Source organism: Pristiophorus japonicus, chromosome 15 (assembly GCF_044704955.1).
Source record: "Pristiophorus japonicus isolate sPriJap1 chromosome 15, sPriJap1.hap1, whole genome shotgun sequence".
In the NCBI taxonomy this organism is placed as follows: domain Eukaryota; kingdom Metazoa; phylum Chordata; class Chondrichthyes; family Pristiophoridae; genus Pristiophorus; species Pristiophorus japonicus.
Window position 1 is genome coordinate 163,626,535 of NC_091991.1, and position 27,462 is coordinate 163,653,996.

At 44.6% G+C, this 27,462-nt stretch overlaps 2 long non-coding RNA genes across 2 annotated transcripts; one reads left to right on the forward strand and one right to left on the reverse strand.

The window, feature by feature from the left end:
• The first annotated feature begins 5 nt into the window (after positions 1-5).
• Positions 6-3,670, forward strand: LOC139281199 (uncharacterized). The gene is made up of 3 exons (XR_011596841.1): positions 6-85; positions 2,511-2,790; positions 3,587-3,670. It is a non-coding gene; the product is annotated as an uncharacterized lncRNA (long non-coding RNA).
• On the reverse strand, positions 608-26,601 carry LOC139281200 (uncharacterized). The gene is made up of 3 exons (XR_011596842.1): positions 25,954-26,601; positions 2,481-2,831; positions 608-812 (listed from the first exon to the last, which is right to left on the reverse strand). It is a non-coding gene; the product is annotated as an uncharacterized lncRNA (long non-coding RNA).
• Positions 26,602-27,462: the final 861 nt, after the last annotated feature.

Sequence of the window (27,462 nt, forward strand, 5' to 3'; positions counted from 1 at the left end):
ATTGCAGCAATTGCTAAGACAAATAGTGGACATAAGGAGAATCTATGTCCGTGGAAAATCATCCATAATGTTCAATTACGTACAGGTGAGACCATGTGTAGAACATTGTGTCCAACTTTATTCAGTATAGTTATGAAAACATACGTAAAGGCAGTGGGAAAGATTCAGAGAACGACGTACTAAGATGATGCAAAGTTTAAAGATGTTATACGGAGGCTAAAAGAGCCTGATAACTTTTCCATATGAAGGCTAGGCACTGCTTGATGTATTAACAAACTGTCCTTTTACCTCAGGCCTTAGTGCCCCTCGATTAGGGAAGGGGGAAAATAAATCAGCCAAAGTTCCTCCTCTTAATCACTATCCAGTGGTCTCGGCTGGAAAGTGCGCTAGTGTGGACATCAGGTGGAGTTATAATCAAGCTGGATCTAATCCCCTGTGCCAAGAGTTTGAGTTGCCTGCTGACCTTCACTGTTTAGGCTCGTGTATGAAGAATCACCATGGGTGAGATTCGGCATCAGTGGAAAGGTACAAAAGCATGAATCATTGCCCCCAGGGGAGGAGAGAAAGGGACTAAGATCTGTTCAAGTACAAAAAGTGTGCATGTGGATTGTATGTATTATCTACACATATCTAAGGTCCTCCACCAACCTGACCCCGCCACACAGCACTGCCCCCCAGTCATCAAGATCCACGGCGCGGCCCCGGACAACGTGGACCACTTTCCATACCTCGAGAGCCTTTTATCAGCGAGGGCAGACATCGACGACGAGGTTCAACACCACCTCCAGTGTGCCAGCCCAGCCTTCGGCCGCCTGAGGAAGAGAGTGTTTGAAGATCAGGTCCTCAAATCGGGCACCAAGCTAATGGTCTACAGGACCCTCCTGTATGGCTCAGAGACATGGACCATATATAGTAGACACCTCAAATCGCTGGAGAAATACTACCAATGATGCCTCCGCAAGATCCTGCAAATTCCCTGAGAGGACAGACGCATCAACGTCAGTGTTCTCGATCAGGCCAACATCCCCAGCATCGAAGCACTGACCACACTGCTGGGCGGGCCACATTGTCCACATGCCGGACACAAGATTCCCAAAGCAAGCGCTCTACTCGCAACTCCTACACGGCAAGTGAGCCCCAGGTGGGCAGAGGAAAGGTTTCAAGGACACCCTCAAAGCCTCCTTGATAAAGTGCAACATCCCCACTGACACCTGGAAGTCCCTGATCAAAGACCGCCCTAAATGGAGGAAGAGCATCCGGGAGGGCGCTGAGCATCTCGAGTCTCGTCGCCGAGAGCATGCAGAAAACAAGTGCAGGCAGAGGAACGATCGTGCGGCAAACCAGACTCCCCATCCACCCTTTCCTCCAATGACTGTCTGTCCCACCTACAACAGAGACTGTAATTCCCATATTGGATTGTTCAGTCACCTGAGAACTCACTTTTGGAGTGGAAACAAGTCTTCCTCGATCTCGAGGTACTGCCTATGATGATGATTATCTACACTTTCTTACAGAGCACTCACTACAAGATTAGTATTGCTGCAAGGCGAGTTTTGCAATGCTAAACCTGTAGACAGTAAATCGGGTGTCAGTGGCTGAACCGACTGGAGCAAAGTGCGACAATCACCTCCATGGATTCTTATTCCTCTTCCCTCTGGTCTCGGGTTGGGTCAAACTATGGATTCAGGCTGTACTTACACCAAAGCTGCTTATTGTCAAAGCTACAATTGGAGCGTGAATACAGCTCTAGAGTAATGTTGTGAAAATGGGGCAACCATAGATAGCCCTAATAAAGTGTCAACATATCGATAAAGCCCATTAACTCTAGAATTTGCTGGAGAAGTTTTAAAAAGAAAGCCTAATTACACTTGTTATACACTTTTACTGCTGATTTCTTGTGATTATCTTGATTATTAATTATCGCACCAAGTCCCACTCACCCATCGCCCCTGTGCTCGCTGACCTACATTGGCTTCCGGTTAAGCAATGCCTCGATTTCAAAATTCTCATCCTTGTTTTCAAATCACTCCATGACCTCTCCCTTCCCTATCTCTGTAATCTCCTCCAGCCTCACAACTCCCGGCGATGTCTGCCCTCTTGAGCATCCCTGATTTATAATCGCTCAACCATTGGTGGCCGTGCCTTCTGTTGCCTGGGCCCCAAGCTCTGGAACTTCCTGCCTAAACCTCTCCGCTGCTCTGCCTCTTTTTCCTCCTTCAAGACGCTCCTTAAAACCTACCTCTTTGACCAAGTCACCTGCCCTAATTTCTTCTTATGTGGCTCGGTGTCAAATTTTTTTTATCTCACAATACTCCTATGAAGCTCCTTGGGACATTTCACTCCATTAAAGGCTCTATGTAAATACAAGTTGTTGTTGTTACAGTGTGAGCAGAAAAAACAGATTATTGTGGGACCTACATAGTTTGTGATACCAGTATACTGTGATTTCTCTGACATGATGTATCAAATTATTTACTTACTATTGATCTTTGATTCTCTCGTTATTCTAGTATCCCAGCGATGCCCTTCATGGATAAGTGCAGTGACCCACTACCTCTTAGCTCAAAAGAACATATTCAGAAAGTCCTGCCAAATCTCAGTTGTAAGCCAGAAATTCCCTCATGCAATGCAAATTGTTCTTCAGTTTCCAGCTCATTGGTACCACGTCTGCTCATTAACTAGCCATGAAGGTAAAAAGTGAATGCCATCCTGGAAGACAATTACACGTATCTGGTGATTGAAGAGGCAACCAGAGAGGCCATAGCAATCGACTCTGCTGTTCCCAAACGGGTAATGCACATGCATGGGATACAAAACAATACTGTTGGAATCTAAAAGATAAAAAAAAAACACTTTTTAGTTATATTCATGTATGGCAAAGATGATCAAATATATGTACAGCCAAAGCAAATATCCCAGTAATGTTTCCAATGACTGTCGCTTTACTGATAAAACCATCTGGTGTTGCAGTCAAACTTATGGAGACGGGACTATTATTTGTTCAATTTCAATATTAATTTTAGTTAGTTGTAAATAATTTTGCCTGCACAAGATCATTTTCTTTTTTAAAAAAAATAACAATTTGCGTGTAAAATCTTTTAAGATGTTTTGAAATGAGAGGCACTAAATCATTTATTATTTGTAACTATCTGAAAGAAAAAAAAGCTGCAAGACATCAGAACTATCAAGACTTGACATTTTTTTTTAAGTCTCAGGTGCTATCCTGGATCAACCATTGGTGGCCGTGCCTTCTGTTGCCTCGGCCCAAAGCTCTGGAACTCCCTGCCTAAACCTCTCCACCTCTCTGCCTATCTTTCCTCCTTTAAAACACTCCTTAAAAACTACCTCTGTGGTTCGATGTCAATTATTTTGTATTATAATACTCCTATGAAGTGCCTTGGAACGTTTTACTACGTTAAAGGAACTATATAAATACAAGTTACTGCTGTTGGTGAATGCACTGTCTGGTGTGGTACTAAACCATTCAGGCCAGAAGCTGCTAGGCCTGCAGGAGAAATAGGGAGACGGTCTGAGAAGGGGCACAGGGGATTGTACTAAATGATAAACATTTTTTCTTTCTTTTCAGCTGCTGGATATTGTAAAAAAGGAACATGTTACATTAACAACACTTTTGATGACATACCATCATCATAAAAGCCCTGGGCATTACGTTTCTGGTCAGTTACAACACATGTGTTGACTCCTCTCGAGGATTACTGTAACATGTTGATAGCAAATCAAAATCTAGCACATTTGTAGCTCACTCATTGATTACAATAATCTAGCAAGGTTCCAGTTGTTATAGTTATGAAGAAAAGCTAGAAAAAAATAGGGCTTTTTCCAAATGGAACAGGGAAGGTTAAGGAGGGATCTGATAGAAACTTGTCAATTTATGAAAGGTTTTGAGATGGTGAATAGTGAGCAATTGTTCCCACTGTCTGGGAACTGGTGATAAAAAGGCTAAGACTCAAGAGTATCATGAGAAGGGGGAGAGTTGCACAAATTGTGTTTTCACAACGAGGGGTATGGAAGGTTTTAACTACAAAATAGAGACTATAAAGGGAATTAGATAAGTGTTTGAAAAGAAGGAATATGAAAAGATGCGAGGAAAGGATGCGAGGAAAGGGCAGGGACATGGGATTAGAATAGAAGTCTCCAGCTGCTATAGAAACGATGGGCCAAATTCCTCCTTACGTGCTGTAAATTCTGAGATGCTGTGAGGCCTAGACATTCCCCAGAATGTATTCATTCAATATTCAGCTGTAGAAATTTACAGACTGTCATTCTAATTGAAAATTAAAAGGTGGTGAATTGATAAGAAAGTGTAATATTCCTGAGGCTGGAAAAGGTGGGCAGAGGTGTAAAATACAAGCTGGAAAAGATTCTTCGGTAATCTCGAGTTTGGGTTGGCTTCCTCCATGTTCCTTCCTTCAGGCAGAGAATAGAACAAACAGAGGTTCCGGCATTATAACTGACAGACATCTATACCTCTAAGTAGGAAATGGGGTGTCTTCATTCCTGGAATTTCCCAATCCCCAGCAGGGCAAGCAAGACTTAAGGAAACTACAACTGAGATAGATGGAAGATTAAAGCACCCCCACCATGTGACTGTGGAGCTCCTAATCAGACCCAGGAATACATCACTGAGCACTGCCCTCAGAGGAAATTTGCAGGCAGCCTACAAGATATCCTCGCTGTTACACCGGAAGCTCTGGCCTGCATAACCGACTTGGATATTGACATTTGATTTGCTTTAACGAGATTGTTAATCAGATGCTAATGAGTTTGCATCGCATTGATCTTATGAAACTGCTGCTGGCAGCAGTGCCGTAAGGTAAATGAAGAGGTGCTACTCCCAAGACTCACCATAAGGAGGTGGTTTTCCCGGGCCTTCTAGTGGCAGTAGAGCTGGAGCACTGCCAACGCCTGCCTCCATCAGTGCCTGTTACTGTTTTGCTTCTGCTGGAAGCAGGAAGTAAGTCTTGTGTCTGTGGTCTCTATGGACCTTCTCTAGCTATCGGGAAAGGTCAGACAGCCAGAAATACAAGCTGCAGTTTGTGACTGTGCATGCACCAGCCTTTGCAAGTGCGCGACTTTTTGCCGCCAGAGCTGTGGAGTCTGCTCGGTAATGTAAACAGGGTTTTCTCGGGAAAATTGATACTTCAAAGACTTTGTCACGTCCAGTCCCCGGTTATTCGCATTCAGGGGTTCCTGCCTTCACATAAACCTCATTCATCTGGAAAAGTTTGTGTGAAAGCTACAGAGTATGCTGGCTAGGGTGAAGCCTGCTGCCTTTTTCAAAGTCTGACAGGGGACGGCGGGGTGGGTGGCGGGGGGGGGCCGGGGATGTTGGTCATTTTTTCTGCCTAAGAAGTTAAATTATTTTGACACAAACTGCATATTAAACACAATCGGAATCTGTCATGTATGTACATTCTGTTTGTAGCCACCAGATGGCGTCATTGTTGGAGGCCACTGAGCAGGTATAAAAGGCCAGCCATTTTGAGATTCAGGCACTTTGGGCCTAAATAAAGCAGAGCCAAGGTCTTACCTTGCTTAGTTAAACAGTACTCAGTTTGAACCTTTATTGCATACATAACATTTGGTGACGAGAATACAAGAACCTTTGTTTGCAAAATGAGCACGATTGGATTTTTAGAGCAATTCGTGGAGGGAGATGATTGGGCAGACTTTGTGAGCCATTTGAACCAGTACTTTATGGCCAACAAAATGAAGGGGGTCGACGATGCAGATCGGTGCCGGGCCGTGTTCCTCACTGTGAGCGGTTCAAAGATCTGCGGTCTGATAAAGAATCTACTCATGCCGAGTGATCCAACAGAGAAAACATACGAGGAGTTGTGTACATTGGTATGGGAGCACATCAAGCCAGATGACGGCATCATTATCTCGAGATACAGGTTTTATGCACACGTTCGATCGGAGGGCCAGAGCAAGGCGGAATTCGTTGCCGACGTCTAGCAGGACCGTGCAAGTTCGGGACCAAGTTGGCAGACATGCTGCGGGACTTCTTTGTTATCGGTATCAACCACGATCCTGCGCAAACTTCTGGTGGTGGAGGAGTTGAATTTAAAAAGGGCCATCCAGATCGCTCAATCATGAATGACGACGGACAGGAGTCTAAAGCAAATAGTGGTGAAGAACCGAACCTCGACAAGTACTGTAAATGCAATTGATTCGATGTTCAGCAGAGCGGCACATGGCAGGGCCTATCCAGCCGATTTAAGCAATAAAGTTGCATAGGCTATCCAAGAGTGAGGCATCTCCAGCGCAAGTGTCCGCAGACGAGCAAGGGAGCTGCGACACACCACGTGGAGGATAAGAGTCAGACTAGCGCGGATCCGGATACGCAGTCCGAGATGCCAGAGGAGGAAGTGTATGGAGTGTACTCCTTCATAACCAAGAGTAAACCAATTTTGATTAATGTGAAGTTTAACGGGATACCGGTATCGATGGAACTGGACACGGGGGCGAGTCAATCGATCATGAACGAGAGGGCATTTTATAAGCTGTGGGATACTAAGACTGTGAGGCCCAGGCTGAGCCCTGTTAACGCCAAGCTGCGCACATATACCAAAAAACTGATAAAGGTGATTGGCAGTGCACAAATTAATGTGGCATATAACGGTGCGGTTCATGAGTTACCGCTGTGAATTGTTCCAGGCAATGGCCCAACGCTGCCGGAGCTGGTTGGAGAAAATCAGATGCGACTAGAACGACATAAAGGCGTTGTCATCAGAGGAAGATACATGTGCCCAAGTATTGAGTAAGTTCTCCTCGCTGTTCGAAACGGGTAATGTCAACTTCATGGGAGCCAAGGTGCAGATCCACGTGGACTCAGATGCAAGACCTGTCCATCATAAAGCTCGGGCAGTTCCGTATATGATGAGTGAGAAGTTAGAAATTGAACTGGACAGACTCCAGCGTGAAGGGATCATATCACCGGTCGAATTTAATGAATGGGCCAGCCCCATTGTTCCTGTGCTGAAAAGTGATGGCACAGTCAGAATCTGTGGAGACTACAAGGCTACAATCAGCAGGATTTCGAAACAAGATCAGTACCCATTACCGAAGGCTGATGACTTGTTTGCGACGCTAGCCGGAGGGAAGTCATTCACAAAACTGGACTTGACGTCGGCCTATATGAAACAGAAGTTGGTCGAGACGTCGAAGAGACTTACGTGCATTAACAAACACAAATGAATGTTTATTTACCACAGGTGCCCTTTCGGAATTCGATCGGCTGCAGCAATATTCCAGAGGAATATGGAAAGTTACTGAAGTCCGTTCCCAGAACCGCCGTGTTCCAAGATGACATCCTGATCACCGGTCGTGATGCCAAGGAACATCTGAACAACCTGGAAGAGGTTCTACTGCATTTGGATAGAGTAGGACTTAGACTGAATCGCTCGAAGTGCATCTTCATGGCACCGGGGGTCAAATTCCTCGGGAGGAAAATCGACGCTGATGGCATCAGACCTACTGACGTGAAAACCAAGACCATTAAGAATGCACCCAAGCCGCAGAATGTGACGGAGCTGCGTTCGTTCCTGGGTCTACTCAACTACTTTGGTAACTTCCTACTAAATTGAGCACCGTTCTAGAACCACTGCACATACTATTGAGAAAAGGCAACAACTGGGTGTGGGGCGCATCGCAAGACAAAGCTTTCGAAAAAGCCACCAATCTGCTTTGCTCGAACAAGCTGCTAGTACATTATGACCCATGTAAACGTTTAGTTTTGGCCTGTGACGTATCGTCATATGGAATTGGTTGCGTACTCCAAAAAGCCAATGAGTCGGCGAAACTTTAACCTGTTGCGTATGCATCCAAAAGTTTGTCTACAGCGGAGCCTGCAGCATGGTAGAAAAAGAAGCTTTAGCGTGTGTGTGTACGGTGTTAAAAAGATGCATCAATACTTGTTCGGTCTGAGGTTCGAATTAGAGTCTGATCACAAGCCGCTCATTTCATTGTTTTCTGAGAGCAAAGGTATCAATACCAATGCTTCATCCCAAAGGTGGGAGCTGACATTATCTGCCTATGATTATGTCATTCGCCACAGACCCAGCACAGAGAATTGTGCCGATGCTTTGAGCCGGTTGCCGTTGCCCACACCTGAGGTGGAAACGCCACAACCGGCAGACCTAATGGATGCTTTTGAGAGTGACGGCTCAACAAGTTAAGACCTGGATCAGCCAGGATCCGATTTTATCAGTGGTAAAGGGTTTCATCCTGAAAGGGGATTAGTCTGCCATACCTAAGCAAAAAACCGTACATTCGTCGCAAGGACGAACTGTCTATTCAAGCAGATTGCTTATTTTGGGGCCATGGGGAGAGAGAAGTTTGTGCGTGAGTTACACAGCACACATCAGGGTATAGTGATGATGAAGGCCATCGCCAGGTCCCATGTATGATGGCCAGGAATTGATTCTGAGCTGGAAGCATGCATGCATCAGTGCAACGCTTGCATGCAGCTCAGCAAAGCACCAGTCGAATCGCCGTTGAGTCTGTGGTCAGCGCCATCTAAACCTTGGTCCAGGATCCATGTAGATTTTGCAGGTCCCTTCCTGGGCAAGATGGTTTTAGTGGTGGTGGATGCTTATTCAAAGTGGATAGAATGCATAATCATGTCATCCAGCATGTCCACGGCAACCATAGAGAATCTCAATGTCATGTTCGCGACACATGGTCTGCCTGGCATAGTGGTGAGCAACAATGGGTCGTGCTTCACCAGTCAGGAGTTTTAGGAGTTTGTGAAACTTAACGGCATAAAACATGTAAGGTCAGCACTGTTCAAGCCTGCGTCCAATGGACAAGCTGAACGTGCAGTACAAATTATCAAGCAAAGCATGAGGCGAGTAACCTAAGGGTCACTGCAGACCCGCCTGTTCTGCATACTGCTGAGTTACAGGACAAGACGCCACACACTCACAGGAGTCTTGCCTGCTGAACTCATGATGAAAAGAGGTCTTAAGACCAAGCTATCTCTGGTACACCCGGATTTAAGTAATCATGTTGAATATAGAAGACAAAAGTCAACAAGGGTACCACGATTGTGCAACTGTGTCAAGTGAGATTTCTGTTAATGATCCTGTATATGTATTCAACTATGGTCAGGGTCCCAGATGGATCGCTGGTACGGTCATGGCTAAGGAGGGCAACAGAGTATTCGTTATTAAGCTCAAAAATGAGCAAACTTGCAGGAAACACATGGATCAGACAAAGCTGAGGCACACAAACGAGCCAGACGAAGAAACCATCGACGACCAACCAACCTACCAGCAGTCTTCAGAGGACTCAAGGGTCATCAGTGAAACCGGATTTTCCATCACAGACTTGTTCAATAAAAATGGACTTGCAATTCCTGACATGGCCACTGCCACCCCCAACAAGTCAGCCACCAGCCACAACAGACTCCGCACATTCACCCAAGGCCGGAATCGAACTGAGACGGTCAACCCGGGAGCGTAAAGCACCAGACCGTCTCAACCTGTGAAAGACTGTGATAAGATCTCAGAGGAGGGTATTGTCATAGAAACATAGAAACATAGAAAACAGGTGCAGGAGTAGGCCATTCAGTCCTTCGAGCCAGCACCACCATTCAATAAGATCATGGCTGATCATTCACCTCAGTACCCCTTTCCTGCTTTCTCTCCATACCCCTTGATCCCTTTAGCCGTAAGGGCCACATCTAACTACCTCTTGAATATATTCAATGAACTGGCATCAACAACTCTCTGCGGTAGGGAATTCCACAGGTTAACAACTCTCTAAGTGAAGAAGTTTCTCCTCATCTCAGTCCTAAATGGCTTACCCCTTATCCTTAGACTGTGTCCTCTGGTTCTCGACTTACCCAACATCGGGAACATTCTTCCTGCATCTAACCTAACCAGTCCCGTCAGAATTTTATATGTTTCTATGAGATCTCCTCTCATCCTTCTAAACTCCAGTGAATAGAGGCCCAGTTGATCCAGTCTCTCCTCATATGTCAGTCCTGCCATCCCAGGAATCAGTCTGGTGAACCTTCGCTGCACTCCCTCAATAGCAAGAACGTCCTTCCTCAGACTAGGAGACCAAAACTGAACACAATATTCCAGGTGAGGCCTCACCAAGGCCCTATACAACTGCAGTAAGACCTCCCTGCTCCTATATTCAAATCCCCTAGATATGAAGGCCAACATACCATTTACCTTCTTTACCGCCTGCTGTACCTGCATGCCCACTTTCAGTGACTGATGAACCATGACACCCAGGTCTCGTTGCATCTCCCCTTTTTCTAGTCTGCCGCCATTCAGATAATATTCTGCCTTTGTGTTTTTGCCCCCAAAATGGATAACCTCACATTTATCCACATTATACTGCATCTGCCATGTATTTGCCCACTCACCTAATCTGTCCAAACCTCACATTTATTCACATTATACTGCATTTGCCATGTATTTGCCCACTCACCTAATCTGTCCAAGTCACCCTGCAGCCTCTTAGCGTCCTCCTCACAGCTCACACCGCCACCCAGTTTAGTGTCATCCGCAAACTTGGAGATATTACACTCTATTCCTTCATCTATATCGTTAATGTATATTGTAAAGAGCTGGGGTCCCAGCACTGAGCCCTGCGGCACCCCACTAGTCATTGCCTGCCATTCTGAAAAGGACCCGTTTATCCCGACTCTCTACTTCCTGTCTGCCAACCAGTTCTCTATCCACGTCATTACATTACCCCCAATACCATGTGCTTTAATTTTGTACACCAACCTCTTGTGCGGGACCTTGTCAAAAGCCTTTTGAAAGTCCAAATACACCACATCCACTGGTTCTCCCTTGTCCACTCTACTAGTTACATCCTCAAAAAATTCCAGAAGATTCGTCAAGCATAATTTCCCTTTTATAAATCCATGCTGACTCGGTCCGATCCTGTCACTGCTTTCCAAATGGGCTGCTGTTTCATCCTTAATGATTGATTCCAACATTTTCCCCACTACTGATGTCAGGCTAACCGGTCTATAATTACCCGCTTTCTCTCTCCCTCCTTTTTAAAAAAGTGGTGTTACATTAGCTACCCTCCAGTCCATAAGAACTGATCCAGAGTTGTTAGACTGTTGGAAAGTGATCACCAATGCATCCACTATTTCTAGGGCCACTTCCTTAAGTACTCTGGGATGCAGACTATCAGGACCCGGGGATTTATCGGCCTTTAATCCCATCAATTTCCCTAACACAATTTCCCGCCTAATAAGGATATCTTTCAGTTCCTCATTCTCACTAGACCCACTGTCCCCTAGTACATTCGGAAGGTTATTTGTATTTTCCTTTGTGAAGATAGAACCGAAGTATTGGTTCAATTGGTCTGCCATTTCTTTGTTCCCCATTATAAATTCACCTGAATCCGACTGCAAGGGACCTTCGTTTGTCTTTACTAATCTTTTGAACTCCCGCCTCCGCTGACTGTTGGGCCTTTTATAGGCCTTGTCATGTATGTACATGCTGTTTGTAGCCACCAGATGGCGTCATTGTTGGAGGCCACTGAGCAGGACACACATGGTGCTGCTCTGGTATAAAAAGCCAGCCATTTTGAGAGTCAGGCACTTTGGGCCTAAATAAAGCAGAGCCAAGGTCGTACCTTGCTTAGTTTATCAATACTCCGTTTGAACCTTTATTGCATACATAACAGAATCCCTTCGGCAACTACATTAAAAACGTGTTTTAGTGGTCGACTTTAAAGGATGTCTCCTGTTGGTTTGTTCTGCGGGTGGAGAGGTGGCCCCATCTCGAGCAGTCTGGACTGGGGACTGACAAAGGTGCTGTTTGTGGTCGAAATACAAGAGGTGCATCTCCACATTCTGCACCGGCCCAATAAACCTGTGCGGAATACCAGTGCCAGATCCTTACATATCGCCGCTCTTTTCTGTCGATCTCCCCCAGACAATTCTGCCACCTGGAACTGTTGCTATTTGTTATGGAGAGGTGTCATTGCAGAGTTGACCATCCAACTCCAGAAGCAGCGTTGTTAGAGAACGTGTTCAGCCACAGGAAGGCTCTGCGATTGTCCCTCAGCACCCCAACACAAATTATTCCGGCTTCTCCGCACTCTTAGAAATAACAAGGTCAATTCCATGAGACAGATGCCCTTGTTACAGTTAATTCCAGCTGCGGCCTGTTATGCTATTTAATACACAAAAAGAACTGTAGCCAGCATGTGCTTGATAACACTTGTGTTGAACTGATGCTGTAGCTAACAACTTAGAAGTGAGTCCCTTAATGACTGTTCTATTGGACAGACAATCTTTTTGCAGTTTAGCTATATTTCCCGTCAGTGAATGCATTTGTCAAAATAATAGGTGAAAAGGGGTGGGAAAATTGCCATTTTAGGGTAATTTGGTTTTGAAATATTCATCATGCAAGCACACATTGCTGAGAATACCACAGCATGTTAGTACTCTGGTGTGCTGTGCTAAGAAAGAATGCGATTTACTCTTGCATCCACCGTTCCCCGCTTGGTGAGTTCCTGATTTAGGCTGGTGATATAAAGGGCAGGGGCTAGCTTCCATTCACAAAGGGGAGAAAGTAAACAGGCTGTGAGGGGAGCCGCTGTCCATCTCTTCACTCCTGACAGCTTATGTATCTTTCTTGTGTGTTTGGTGCATTTCTAACCAGGTGCAACAATATTTATAGGTTCGTTCATATCGACTGATTTTCGAATGTTGACTGAGTCAAGGTAGGCGGATTCATTCCATTGATGGTGTCTTCAGGCTGGCATTGAGGCATAATTAATGTTAATTAGGTGCAATTTGAAAAGGCTGTAAGAATGTTAATGTCAGCAGGATATAACCATCTGCACAATGTTTATGTTTCCACCACCAGCCATTAATCAGTAATAAAGTTAATTGAGCAGATCTAATTTTTGTATTTTAATTATTTAATTAGAATATTTTTTGTGTACCACTGCAGACATTTTGAGGTGGTGGATGTTGTTGTAATAAACCTATTATTGATACTAATTGGTGCTGTGCTAAACAACAAAATGAAAATCATCTATCTTTAGGATGTATAGTCCCCAGGAGTTGTGCACACATGGAGAACAGCACACCCTCTTTTGCCACGACTAATTAGTTGTAATTGCTTGAGACCTATTTAAAGATGGTGCACTGACGTGCTGGCTGTAATCACAATCCGCATTACAGTACAATGGCGAAGATTCTCAAAGCAATTCTTGCATACCCATAAATATGATCATTTCTGCATCTCTGATTATTTGAAACTGCAGTTTTCCTTTCTTGTCTACGCATTTATCTTTAGGGGAATTATTCCCGGTGTTCTGATAAATATTTATCCCTCAATCAACATAACAAAAATAGATTACTCGGTAATGATCACATTGCTGTTTGTGGGAGCTTGCTGTGCGCAAACTGGTTGCCGGGTTTCCTACATTACAACAGTGACTACACTTCAAAAAAAAGTACTTCATTGGCTGCAAAGAGCTTTGCGATGTCTGGTGGTCGTGAAAGGCACTATATAACTGCAAGTCTTTCATTCTTTTCATTTTGTAGAAGCCTTATTGGAATCAATACAATAGTAACAAATTGAACCGTTAGGCTATCAGAAATATTTTGTATTTTTTTCATTTAAAAAGTTGTTTGAATCACTGTGCTTTGAACTATTCTACCATGTTGGTCGACGATTAGGCTTTTTAAATTCTCAGGTTTTAGTTTTAAGGCCAGTACAAAAACCACTGTGTGAGGGAAAGATGTTTCCTTAACCTTCCAAGTGCCCTTTGTAGTTTTCAAAATGTACGTGGTTTAAATTGTACAGCATTTCGAACATGATCAGAACATTTCTACAGCTTTATCAAGTTGAAGTGGAGAATATTTCTCGGGTACATTTTTCCCAATCTATATATTGTATGACTGGGCTCGAGGGCATGTCTATAGAATACAGAGGTAAAGAGTCAATTTGGAAGCACTTTCTCTATGAGCGTTGTCGCCCTCCAAATCAAGCAACTGGTGTTTTGGTAAGAATGGATATGCTTTAGGTTGAGTGCGTAAGATATTATGGTATATTTGGATTCTGTGTTAGTTAAGTTTGCTTAGTGAAAAGTCGTGGACAACCAAGATTCAGAAATAAGTTTCCAGAATCGTTCCTGAAATTAGCCATAAGTTTTTTTACTCTTTTTTTTTTTCTTTTGCCTCCCCTCGGAGTTTGTATTGTTAGTGATTGGGAGGGAGGTGTGTTAAGATACACCGTCTAGAGGATGAGACAGCCATTGACGGCCCTATCAATGGTCTTTCTATTATATATGTAGACTTGTATTTACTCTGTACAGCCACCAGAGGGCTCATCCCCTGGAGTCCCAAGGGATCTCATAATCCCTTGGGAGCACAGGTATTTAAGGAGGCTTCATAGGTTGGAGAGGCACTCTGGAGACCTGTAATAAAAGACTACAGTCACACTTTACTTTGAGCTCACAGTGTTCAGTTTGACTCTTTCTCCATACACAACACTTTCCTCTCCCTTTTCATATGTCAATACATACGTCAGTGTCAAATTTCGGGATTTTTTGCCCATTTTTCCACAGATTTGGAAAAATAGAGCTGCCTTTAAAAGTTGTGACTTAGAACATTGTGTATTCATGCCAGTTTAACAAAAAAGACTCTGAATTTCCTCCATCCTTGTTTACTAACAACAGTAATTGAACGCTCCTGGCCAGGCGAATGCTTGTTACAATGCGAGTTTAGCAGTGACTTGCTTTTACCTGTGATTTTCTAGTCTGAGCTGGGCTGGCTTCCATCCATCTCAGAGGGATGGAAAAAAAAATGTGAAAAGCCATCCAGGTCTAACCATAGTAATTCACAGCCGGCCTAACTGTGAGATGCTGACTCAGCTGAGCATTGTTGTTGCGTCCATTCCGTTTCTTACTCTTCAGCAAGAGTAAGCAAGGAGACAGTCTTCATCAAGCTTTCATATAAACAAGTAAAAGGGCCTTGTTAACATAAATATATTGGTTCTACAGATTAATTTTCTATTCCTGTTGGGAAGTTCCTGGCCTCCACGAGGTAACTGCCCATGATTGACATCTGGAGTTCACAGGAAACCACCTCCCCCTGATATTCAACGGCATTACCATCGCCGAATCCCCCACCATTAACATCCTGGGGGGACACCATTTACCAGAAACTTCACTGGACCAGCCACGTAAATACTGTGGCAACAAGTGCAGGTCAGAGGCTGGCTATTCTGCAGCGAGTGTTTCATCTCCTGACTCCCCAAAGCCTTCCCACCATCTACAAGTCAGGAGTGTGATGGAATACTCTCCACTTGTCTGGATGAGGGCAGCTCCAACAACACTCAAGAAGCAGGACAAAGCAACCCGCTGGATTGGCACCCCATCCACCACCTTCAACATTCACTCCCTCCACCACCGGTGCACCGTGGCTGCAGTCTATACCATGTATAAGATGCACTGCAGCAACTCGCCACCTACCACCTAGAAGGACAAGGGCAGCAGGTGCATGGGAACACCATCACCTCCACGTTCCCCTCCAAGTTACACACCATCCTGACTTGGAAATATATCGCCGTTCCTTCATTGTCGCTGGGTCAAAATCCTGGAACTCCTTCCCTAACAGCACTGTGGGAGCACCTTCACCACACGGACAGCAGCGGTTCAAGAAGGCCGTTCACCACCATCTTCTCAAGGCCAATTAGGGACGAGCAATAAATGCTGGCCTTGCCAACGACGCCCACATCCCGGAACGAATAAAAATTTTTTAAATCATATGGCCAGTATGGTATCACTCTGTGCTGCAGTACGTACCAGCATTCATTCCTAAAAGTGGCTCTTGAGCTAATCATTAGTTGAGGTTGTGGTCCTGCACTAGCTAAAGATGGGAGAGGCTGGGAAACAGGACTTCTGTTATCTCTCTCAGTAAGAAATTACATGGAAAGAATTTATGGAGTAAAAAATAACTCAGAAAATAAGTAGACATAACAAGAGTAGGTGGGCCGAGGTAGTGTAAGGCGAGAGTGGGCAAACTTCATTTGGACCCAACATAAAGAGTTCCACACCGTGTTTAGTACTCCATTTCAGTATGTATCACTAATTTATTTGTGGTTAGAAAACATTTGTAAGTCGGGAAACTAAAGATTGTAATCTAGAATTGCAATCACCTGAAGGTACCGGACACTGAGAGGCATTCTCTACCATTCATTGTAATTGATCATCTCTTTTAGCTTGCTACACATTGCTAAGTTGTACAGGCAGAGAACTTTTCACTCATTCATAACTGCATTTTGTTTTCTAAACTTAACATAAGTTAACATGAGCATCTTCTCCTGACCGGAATGTCAGTGGGCCATTGGACTTTCAGCTCTGACATTCTGGTCCTCAAAGCCAAGCATCTTGTTTGCACTTCATAGGTCTGGAGATTAGAAAAGGCTGTTTTACTGTTGTTTCATAGAAAATAGGGGCAGGAGTAGGTCATCGGCCCTTCGAGCCTGCACCACCATTCAAAATGATCATGGCTGCTTTCTCTCCATACCCCTTGATCCCTTTAGCCGTAAGGGCCACATCTAACTCCCTTTTGAATATATCTAACGAACTGGCCTCAACAACTTTCTATGGTAGAGAATTCCACAGGTTCCCAATTCTCTGAGTGAAGAAGTTTTTCCTCATCTCGGTCCTAAATGGCTTACCCTTTATCCTTATACTGTGACCCCTGGTTTTGGAATTTCTCAACATCGGGAACATTCTTCCTGCATCTAACCTGTCTAATCCCGTCAGAATTTTATATGTTTCTATGAGATCCTCTCATTCTTCTAAATTCCAATGAATATAAGCCTAGTCGATCCAATCTTTCTTCATATGTCAGTCTTGCCATCCCGGGAATCAGTCTGGTGAACCTTTGCTGCACTCCCTCAATAGCAAGAATGTCCTTCCTCAGATTAGGAGACCAAAACTATACACAATGTTCAAGGTGTTGCCTCACCAAGGCCCTGTACAACTGCAGTAAGATCTCCCTGCTCCTATACTCAATTCCTCTCGCTAAGAAGGCCAACATGCCATTTGCCTTCTTCACCACCTGCTGTACCTGCATGCCAGCTTTCAATGACTGCCTTCCTGTTTTTGCCACCAAAGTGGAAACCTCACATTTATCTACATTATACTATATCTGCCATGCATTTGCCCACTCACCTAACCTGTCCAAGTCACCCTGTAGCCTCTTAACATCCTCCTCACAGCTCACACCACCACCCAGCTTAGTGTCATCTGCAAACTTGGAGATATTACATTCAATTCCTTTGTCTAAATCATTAATGTATATTGTAAATAGCTGGGGTCCCAGCACTGAACCTTGCAGTACCCCACTAGTCACTGCCTGCCATTCTGAAAAGGACCCATTTATTCCTACTCTTTGCTTCCTGTCTGCCAACCAGTTCTCTATCCATGTCAATACATTACCCCCAATACCATGTGCTTTAATTTTGCACACTAATCTCTTGTGGGAATTTGTCAAAAGCCTTTTGAAAGTCCAAATACACCACATCCACTGGTTCTCCCTTGTCCACTCTACTAGTTATATCCTCAAAAAATTCCAGAAGATTTGTCAAGCATGATTTCCCTTTCATAAATCCATGCTGATTTGGACCGATCAGGTCACTACCGATGTCAGGCTAACCAGTCTATAATTCCCTGTTTTCTCTCCCTCCTTTTTTAAAAAGTGGGGTAAATTAGCTACCCTCCAATCCATAGGAACTGATCCAGAGTCTATAGAATGTTGGAAAATGACCACCAATGCATCCACTATTTGTGGATTAATCCTAATTCAGAAAACCTAGATCTGTTGGCATCCACAGTTTAAGATAAATGTCAATTAACCCTCAAGGCTCCATTATATAGATTCATAGAAATTTATGGCACAGAAGGAGGCCATTTAGCCCATTGTATCCATGCCGGCCGACAAAGAGCTAGCCAGCCTAAACCCACTTTCCAGCTCTTGGTCTGTAGCCTTGCAGTTTATGGCACTTCAAGTGCATATCCAGGTATTTTTTAAATGCGATAAGGGTTTCTGCCTCTACCAGCCGTTCAAGCAGTGAGTTCCAGACCCCCATCACCCTCTGGGTAAAACAAAGGTTCCCCTCAACTCCCCTCTAAACCTCCTATCAATTACTTTACATCTATGCACCCTGGTTATTGACCTCTCTGATAGTGGAAATAGATCCTTCCTATCCACTCCATCTAGGCCCCTCATAATTTTATCCGAGTGACTCCTGCCAACGAACCAGAAGCTATCGTAAGGTCCCAAATTTTAAAAAATAACGTTGGATGCGCAACCAGTTCCGGTTCGTTGGCAGCAGTTGGGTCCTTATTTTATCATCATCATCATAGGCAGTCCCTTGAAACCGAGGAATTCCTGATGTGGAGTATTACAAAGATACTCAACACAAGTCTGTTTTGGAGAAAAGAATCGTTTACTAAGTACTCGATCGAGAGAGGGACAGCTTCTACACGAGTTCAGTAACTTGGTGATCCAAACCAGCTATTCTCGTCGAACAATTGTCGGGTTACTGTTTTTATACAGTCAAAATACATACAAAATCATGAAGTTCCGTGCGAAAGCTTTCCATTTGTTGTTTCCCTGCCACGTCACAAAGTTCCGCCTAACTATTATGATTACAAATTTTAATTGGTTAATAATATTATATTGACAGCAAGCTTCGTTACCACCCCTGTGAGCCTTTTATCTGATAAGTTACGTGCTACAACATTCTCAGGTCTGCCCCTTTTGGCTGATCTGCTCTCAACCAGTTGATATTTTTCTCAATCCTCCTTTGTTTCCTGTAATCTCTTACCACCCCATGTGACCTAGCCTTGGCCCAACTGTCTGCTTTATACTGTGATAAGGTGATTTATCTTCCTGAGAATTGTTGTTGTAACATTTTCACTGTGTTTCGTAGCACGTATTTCTTTTTTTAATTACAGCCTTTGCTTTTGGTTTTTAACTTTACTTAATTAGGTCCCCTTTAATTAATTAGGTTCCCTCTACTTAATTTTTTTCCCATACTTCCACTCTAAAAGTGAGTTCTCAGATGACTGTACAGTCCAATACGGGAACTACAGTCCCTGTCACAGGTAGGACAGACAGTGGTTGAAGGAAAGGGTGGGTGGGGAGTCTGGTTTGCCACATGCTCCTTCCGCTGCCTGCGCTTGCTTTCTGCATGCTCTCGGCGACGAGACTCAAGGTGCTCAATGCTTTCCGGATGTATTCCTCCACTTGGGGCGATCTTCGGCCAGGGACTCCCAGGTGTTGGTGGGGATGTTGCACTTTATCAAGGAGGCATTGACAGTGTCCTTGAAACGTTTCCTCTACCCACCTGGGGCTTGCTTGTCGTGTAGGAGTTCCGAGTAGAGCGCTTGCTTTGGGAGTCTTGTGTTGGGCAGGCGGACAATGCGGCCCGCCCAATGGAGCTGATCGAGTGTGGTCAGTGCTTCGATGTGTGATCGAGAATACTGACGTTGGTGCGTCTATCCTCCCAGGGGATTTGCAGGATCTTGCGAAGACAGTGCTGGTGATATTTCTCCAACAATTTGAGGTGTCTACCTATGGTCCATGTCTCTGAGCCATACAGGAGGGCGTGTATCACTACAGCCCATGTCTCTGAGCTATACAGGAGGGTGGATATCACTACTGTTCTGTAGACCATGAGCTTGGTGTCAGATTTGAGGGCCTGGTCTTCGAACACTCTCTTCCTCAGGCGACTAGAGGCTGCACTGGCGCACTGGAGGCGGTCTTGGACTTTGTCATCGATGTCTGCCCTTGCTGATAGTAGGCTCTCGAGGTATGTAAGTGATCCATGTTGTCCAAGGCCGTGCCATGGATTTTGATGACGGGGGGCAGTGCTGTGTGGCGGGGTCAGGTTGGTGGAGGACCTTGTTTTACAGATGTAAGACCCATGCTTTCGTATACCTTGGTGAAGATGCTGATGATGGCTTGGAGTTCAGCCTCTGAATGTGCGCAGATGCAAGCGTCGTCCGTGTACTGTAGTTCGATGACAGAGGATGGGACGGTCTTGGATCTAGCCTAGAGGTGAGGAAGGTTGAACAGATTCTCACTGGTTCTATAGTTTAGTTCCACTCCAGCGGGGAGCTTGTTGAGCATGAGATGAAGCATAGCTGTGAGGAAGATCGAGAAGAGGGTTGGCACGATGACACAGCCCTGCTTGACCCCGGTCCGGACATGGATTGGGCCTGTGGTGGATCCATTGGTCAGGATCACGGCCTGCATGTTGTCGTGGAGCAGGCGGAGGATGGCAACAAACTTTTGGGGGCAGCCGAAACGGAGGAGGACACTCCATAGTCACTCACGGTTAACAGTGTCAAAGGCCTTTGTGAGGTCAAAGAAGGCCATGTACAAGGGTTGGTGCTGTTACCTGCATTTCTCTTGCAGTTGTTGCGCCATGAAGATCATGTCTGTTGTACCCCATTGGGGACGGAATCTGCACTGTGACTCCGGGAGGAGCTCCTCAGCTACAGGGAGAAGACAGTTGAGGAGGATTCTAGCAATGACTTTTCCAGTGGCTGGCAACAGGGAGATTCCTCTGAAGTTGCCGCAGTCGGACTTGTCCCCTTTTTTAAAGATGGTCACGATTACAGCATCTCTGAGATCTCCCGGCATGCTCTCCTCCCTCCAGATGAAAGAGATGAGGTCATGCACTCGCGCCAATAGTGCCTCTCCGCTATACTTTAGTGCCTCAGCGGGGATTCCATCTGCTCCTGATTTTATAAGCCTCAATCGAGCCTCCCCTCTGCCTCCTTATAGCACCCAAGTGGCAAAAAGCTGCAACATTCCTGATCGACAGGCTGTTAAAACACGAGCTTGGCATCAGCTGCCCATCACTTTACCTCAACTTCTCTCCTAATCTTTCTAATCTTACTGGTGTCCTGCCCCATGGACCGTATCTCAATAACATCAATGCAACTAGTTTGATAATAAAAGGCATATCCTCCAGGTTAAAAGTGGCTGCTGTCTTTTTGCGATGACTTGTGTTGTTGGGTCAGTGGCTTCAGTTCTTCACCTCTGCCTCGACATGGAAGGACACAAGGAGCCGCTTTTAAACTTGAGGATGTGCTTTTTGTCTCTTACTATGTTTTTGATAGTCCCACTTAACAGCTTTGCCCTAACTAGGTGCATATTTTTTTTTTACTTCCTGTTTGTTGCCATTGATGTAGTGCAATAGAAATACATCGCAGCAGGTCAATTAAAAAGATGGCCATAAAAAGTGTCGTCAGGATTGAATGATGTAATAGATTTCTCCATCATATTGTCAGGTCAGAATTTATAACTAGGATTTCATATGACAACCCCTCCGCTCCCCCCCCCCCGCCTCGCCCATAATCTTTATTATAGTTCTTTTCAGGAATAAGAGGCAATATGGGTTAGTGCGAGTATCATCACTGGGAAGATTAGTAGAGTCTGAGATTTAAACATTTAAAAAATGTGGGCGTCGCTGGCAAGGCCGGCATTTATTGCCCATTCCTAATTGCCCTCGAGTGGCTTGGGAGGCCATTTCAGAGGGCAGTTAAGAGTCAACCGCATTGTTGTGGGTCTGGAGCTACAGATAGGCCAGACCGGGTAAGGACATTAGTGAAGCAGATGGGTTTCTGCGACAATTCGGTAGTTTATTGAACTGCATTTAAATTCCCCCAGCTGCCGTGGTGAGATAATGTCTTCACTTTTGCCGGGGACTTTTGGGAAGGAAAAGACAGAACTGTGACTCTATAACAATATGAGTCCTGGCACTTGTATTTTGAAGGAAAAGGGCCAAAATATGTTTTCCATGTTCCTATCGTAATTCAAACTTCACAGTCAGCGATGCTGCATACTCGCTGTCCCACCAACATACTGCTTGGAACACGCATTCCGTAGTGAATCCTAACACCACCCACCCCGCCAATAGTCAGTCTGTATTCTGGATTGTCTGCAAGCCACTCATTATTGCTCCGTACCACACACACTATATACTACTAATCTGATCTTTGATGGTGTGCTGTAACCAGTGAGTAACTGCAATACAAGTACCTATTAAAAAACATTTTGTAATAAGAAGAACATAAGAAATAGGAGCAGGAGTAGGCCATTCGGCCCCTCGAGCCTGCTCCGCCATTTAATGAGATCATGGCTGATCTTTAACCTCAACTCCACTTTCCTGCCTGATCCTCATAGCCTTTGATTCTCTTTTTTGAGCATAGAATTACTGACAGTAGAACAAGTTTAGAGAAAAGAATGATGATTATGAATAAAGATACTGTGTCCCTGTTAAACTACTTTATAGGAGAGGTGATGATGGGATAAATGGTTTATTCCCATTCTCACCCCCTAAAGGTTTCATATGCTTTACATTTAACTATAAAACAAACCATAAGGAGCTAATTAAGAGACTTCATTCAGTTCACAAAGGGTTAAACATGTCAGTGGCTGAGACAGAATTCTTCTCCTGCGGGAGTTGCTCTGATTAATTAACATTTCAGCACAGCAGTGAGCGTTAATAGCCTACCTGGACTAGCAGAGGACTAACAGATGGACCATATGTGAGGTATTAATGACTTATCTATAGTACGCTGTGCAGTAATGATGCTCTATGAATAGGAATGTAACAGTAGCCCTTTTAATGATCTAAAGCTGGTGCACTGCTCTGGCATTCAGCCTCTCCCACTCCCCTCCCTCCCACCAAACTAATTACTGTTAATTAGTTACTTTATTTCGTAATGTGCTGAGCAAATAAAAACGTGAAACTCCCGTGACAGTGTTGCTTGGTTTGTTTAAAATGTACACAAGCACAAATGATGGTGATACATCACAATGATTTATGATCCCAGATTGGTTTGGGGCAATACGTGAATGAGTGACCCAGCCCAAAGCTATAAACTATAACCCAATAAAAACAGAAACTTCTATAAATGAATAGCCAGTCAGCTACTCAGTGTCTTGACAAGTGAAGATAGAGTCCCGTCTGAAATGCTAATCTATCATTTTCTCTCTCAGTCCTAATCACCTTGAGGTGCCAGTTTCTGTTTTTAGTTCAAATTTCAAGCATTTGCAATTTTTTCCTTTTTCTATTCAGTATATATGTTAATTACAGATTTCTGCAATGCTGTCTTTAGGAGCTGGAATAGAAGTATTATTGTCAGTACTGTGCTACAGAACAAGGATATTTTATATACTTTATCATTGGCGATATAACAGTGCGTATCCTATCGGTCTGTAGTGTGCTACTGGTAAGGTGTGATTAGCATGGTTTTTAAAAATTAGCAATGGTGGTTGTATCATTGTGAACATATGGTTTGTAAATAACAAGGCCATCAGAGGTGTAACACACTAGTGCATGCCCAGAGATGTGTGCCTAAGATACATGTGGAGGAAATCAGGGAATGAAAGTATACCCTCGATGGAAAGACACTGTAGGGTGTGGATGAACAAAGAAACCTAGGGATTCAAGGACAGAATTCCCTGAAGGTGTGAGTGCAGGTGCTTAGGATCCATAAAGAACCAACAGCATTTTGGTTTTATAAGTTTTTTAAAAATTCATTCACGGGTTGTGGGCGTCGCAGGTGAGGCCAGCATTTATTGCCCACCCCAAATTGCCCTTGAGCAGGTGGTGGTGAGCCGATGTAGTCCTACATAAGAAATAGGAGCAGGAGTAGGCTATTTGGCCCTTCAAGCCCGCTTCACCATTTAATAAGATCATGGCTGATCTGATCATGGATTCAGCTTTACTTCCCTGCCCGCTCCCCATAACCTCCCTTATCGCTTAAAAATCTGTCTATCTCCGCCTAAAATATATTCAATGACCCAGTCTCCACAGCGCTCTGGGGCAGAGAATTCCACAGATTTACAACCCTCTGATAGAAGAAATTCCTCCTCAACTCAGTTTTAAATGGGCGACCCCTTATTCTGAGACTATGCCCCCTAGTTTTAGTTTCCCCTATGAGTGGAAATATCCTCACTGCATCCACCTTCTTGAGCCCCCTCATTATCTTATATGTTTCTTCTGAACTCCAATGAGTATAGGCCCAAGCTACTCAACCTATTTTCATAAGTCAACCCCCTCATCTCCAGTATCAACCTAGCGAACCTTCTCTGAACTACTTCCAATGCAAGTATATCCTTTCTTAAATACGGAGACCAAAATTGTATGCAATACTCTAGGTGTGGCCTCACCAATACCCTGTACATTAGTAGCAGGACTTCTCTGCTTTTATACTCCATCCCCCTTGCAATAAAGGCCAACATTCCATTTGCCTTCCTGATTACTTGCTGTACCTGTATACTAACTTTTTGTGTTTCATGCACAAGGATACCCAGGTCCCTCTGTACTGCAGCACTTTGCAATTTTTCTCCATTTAAAAAATAATTAGCTTTTCTATTCTTTCTGCCAAAGTGGACCACCTCACATTTTCCCATATTATACTCCATCTGCCAACTTTTGGCCCATTCACTTAGCCTGTCTATATCACTTTGCAGATTTTTTGTGTCTTCCTCACAATTTGCTTTCTCACCCATCTTTGTATCTTCAGCAAACTTGGCTACATTACACTCGGTCCCTTCATCCAAGTCATTAATGTAGATTGTAAATAGTTGAGGCTCAGCACCAATCCCTGCGGCACCCCACTAGTCACTGTTTGCCAACCGGAAAATGACCCATTTACCCCGACTCTCTGTTTTCTGTTAGGTAGCCAATCCTCTATCCATGCTAATATATTACTCCCAACCCCGTGAACTTTTATCTTGCAGTAATCTTTTATGTGGCACCTTATCGAATGTCTTCTGGAAATCCAAATACACCACATCCACTGGTTCCCCCTTATCCACCCTGCTCATTACATCCTCAAAGAATTCCAGCAAATTTGTCAAACATGATTTTCCTTTGATAAAACCATGCTGACTCTGCTTGATTGAACTATGTTTTTCCAAATATCCTGCTACTGCTTCCTTAGTAATGGACTCCAGCATTTTTCCAACGACAGATGTTAGGTTAACTGGACTGTAGTCCTTGTGGTGACTTTTTCATAGTTGTTTTCGGGCAGTTAAGAGTTAACCACATTGCTGTGGGTCTGGAGTCACACATAGGCCAGACTGGGTAAGGATGGCAGATTTCCTTCCCTAAAGGACATTAGATGGGCCTTGACGACAATTCGACAGTTTCATGGTCACCATTACTGATACTAGCTTTTTATTCCATATTTATTGATTAACCGAATCTAAATTCCTCAGCTGCCGTGATGGAATTTGAACTCACATCTCTGGAGTATTAGTCCAGGCCTGTGGATTACTAGTCCAGAAACATAATCACTATGTTACCGTACCCAGGCATATAAATACAGACATAAACATATTAATGTAACAGCGGGTTCCGATTTGTTTGGGGGGGGGTGGTGCGGGAAGGAGGGAATGCGATTAATGTAATGGCGGGTTCCAAGGGGGGGAGGAATGCGAGTGGGAAATCCGTAAGTAAAGTCAATGGGTCGGATTCTCCTATTTCGACTTGTTTGAACCATTAAATTTTTCCTTCTGGGTTTCGAGTCTCCAAGCTGTACAGCGAGCGTGATTTGCACCCAGGCAATATGACCTGATGTCCACTATTTAAAGGGCCAATGCCGAAATGGAATTTGGAGGAGTAGGTGTTCACAAAGAGCAGGAGTAGCACCCAGATTTAATGATGCTTCCTTTGAATTATTGCTGGGTGCAGTCAGGAGCAGGAGGGACAGACTATCCCCCAGCAATGGGAGCAAGTAACCTGCGGCCGTCACCAAGAAAGAGTGGTTGGATGTAGCTGAGGAGATGAGCAGCAGGAGCATTTTGCTTGGGTCTTGGATGCAGTGCAGGAAGCAATTTAATGACCTAACCAGGTCAGGAAAAGTGAATACATTTGCTGATTAACTTACATCCTGTGGTATAAACTCCCCCACTCTGTCTTGTCAAGCGCACTCCATCACAGCACTCCTCACACCCACTTAAGTTTCAGCAGCACCCATTCTTCACTTTCTATCCACCTCCTCACCGTCCCGTGTACCGCATCCATCGCTGCCACTCACTCCATCCTAATGCAATGTGACACATCTGTCTCATAGTCGCCATCACCAAATGTCTTGTATCCATCGGTTAAATACATGATATTCAGTCACTCACAGGTCTGTTTTTTCGCCCATTGTTGAAGAAAGCGTAAAATGCAAGGAAGAGGACTGAAGGTAGGCAGCCACAAATTGTGCAGCTGACAGATGCAGAGGATAAGCATGAAAATAAGTTGCAAATCTATGTCCCTCTCAATCAGAGATAGAGAGACTAGGAGCTCACAGATGGCCTGTGACAGAATTTAACAAATCTCTTACATGCATGCTGACTTTATTTCATCAGTGATGGAAGCACTGTTCTTCAGCTAGGTCAAGGAAGCTGAGCCTGTCAGAAGACCCACTCACGTGGGTAGTGCCTCCTGACACCTTGGCCCCTCTGTAGCGCTGCTCTCTGCTGTTCAGCACCCCTCTCCTGCGCACCCCTCCCCTGCGCGCCTGTGGATTTAATCACAGCACGTTGTTGCTGCTGTGGATGGTGATGGACTTCCTCGTCCGATGTCGTGTCGTCATATCCATGGCGCCTCGCATCCTGCTGGTGTCAGTTCGGAAGCCTGCAAACGTCTCCAAAACCTCGACGCTGACCAGAGCGCTCTGCGAAAAGTTTGCTAGCGGGAACCGACAAAACAGCTGAAAGAACTGAGTCTTTGTTGAGATCGGGCAATCTGAACTTTAACCCCCCCGCCCATGAAGTGCAGCTCACCCTTTTCACCGGCAAGTTTGCCGAGCCCCGGGATACCCATGCTGGAGGCGTTCAATTCAAATGCTTGTTTAATTTGATTCAAAATCGCCTCATTACATGTGCTAATGATGTTAAATGCTGTGCTAATTACTGACCCACCTGTCCTAATGATCGGAACCACCCCTGCCGAGCAGGTTACTCGCACGCAGCCAAGTTCGCCTCTGTTAATCCCGAAAGTGGACACGTTGGAGCCGGATTACAATCATGCTTCAATAATTACCTTCCACCCGACCCCAACCCACCCATTCTCAGGGATTTAAATCCCCTCCCATTGGGTCTACAGCACCGAAACAGGCCATTCGGCCCAACAGGTCTGTCAGTGTTTATGCTCCACACGAGCCTCCCCTTCACCCTCCCCTCCCCCAATCTCATCCTATCAGCACACCCTTCTATACTTTCACCCTCATGTGTTTATCTATCTTCCCCTTAAATGCTTCTGTGCCATTCGCCTCAACTACTCCTTGCAGTAGATAACGAGTTCCACATTCTCACCACTCTTTGCAGAAAGAAATTTCTCCTGAATTCCCTATTGGATTTATTAGTGACTATCTTGTATTTATGGCCCCTCAGGTGCTTTTCATATC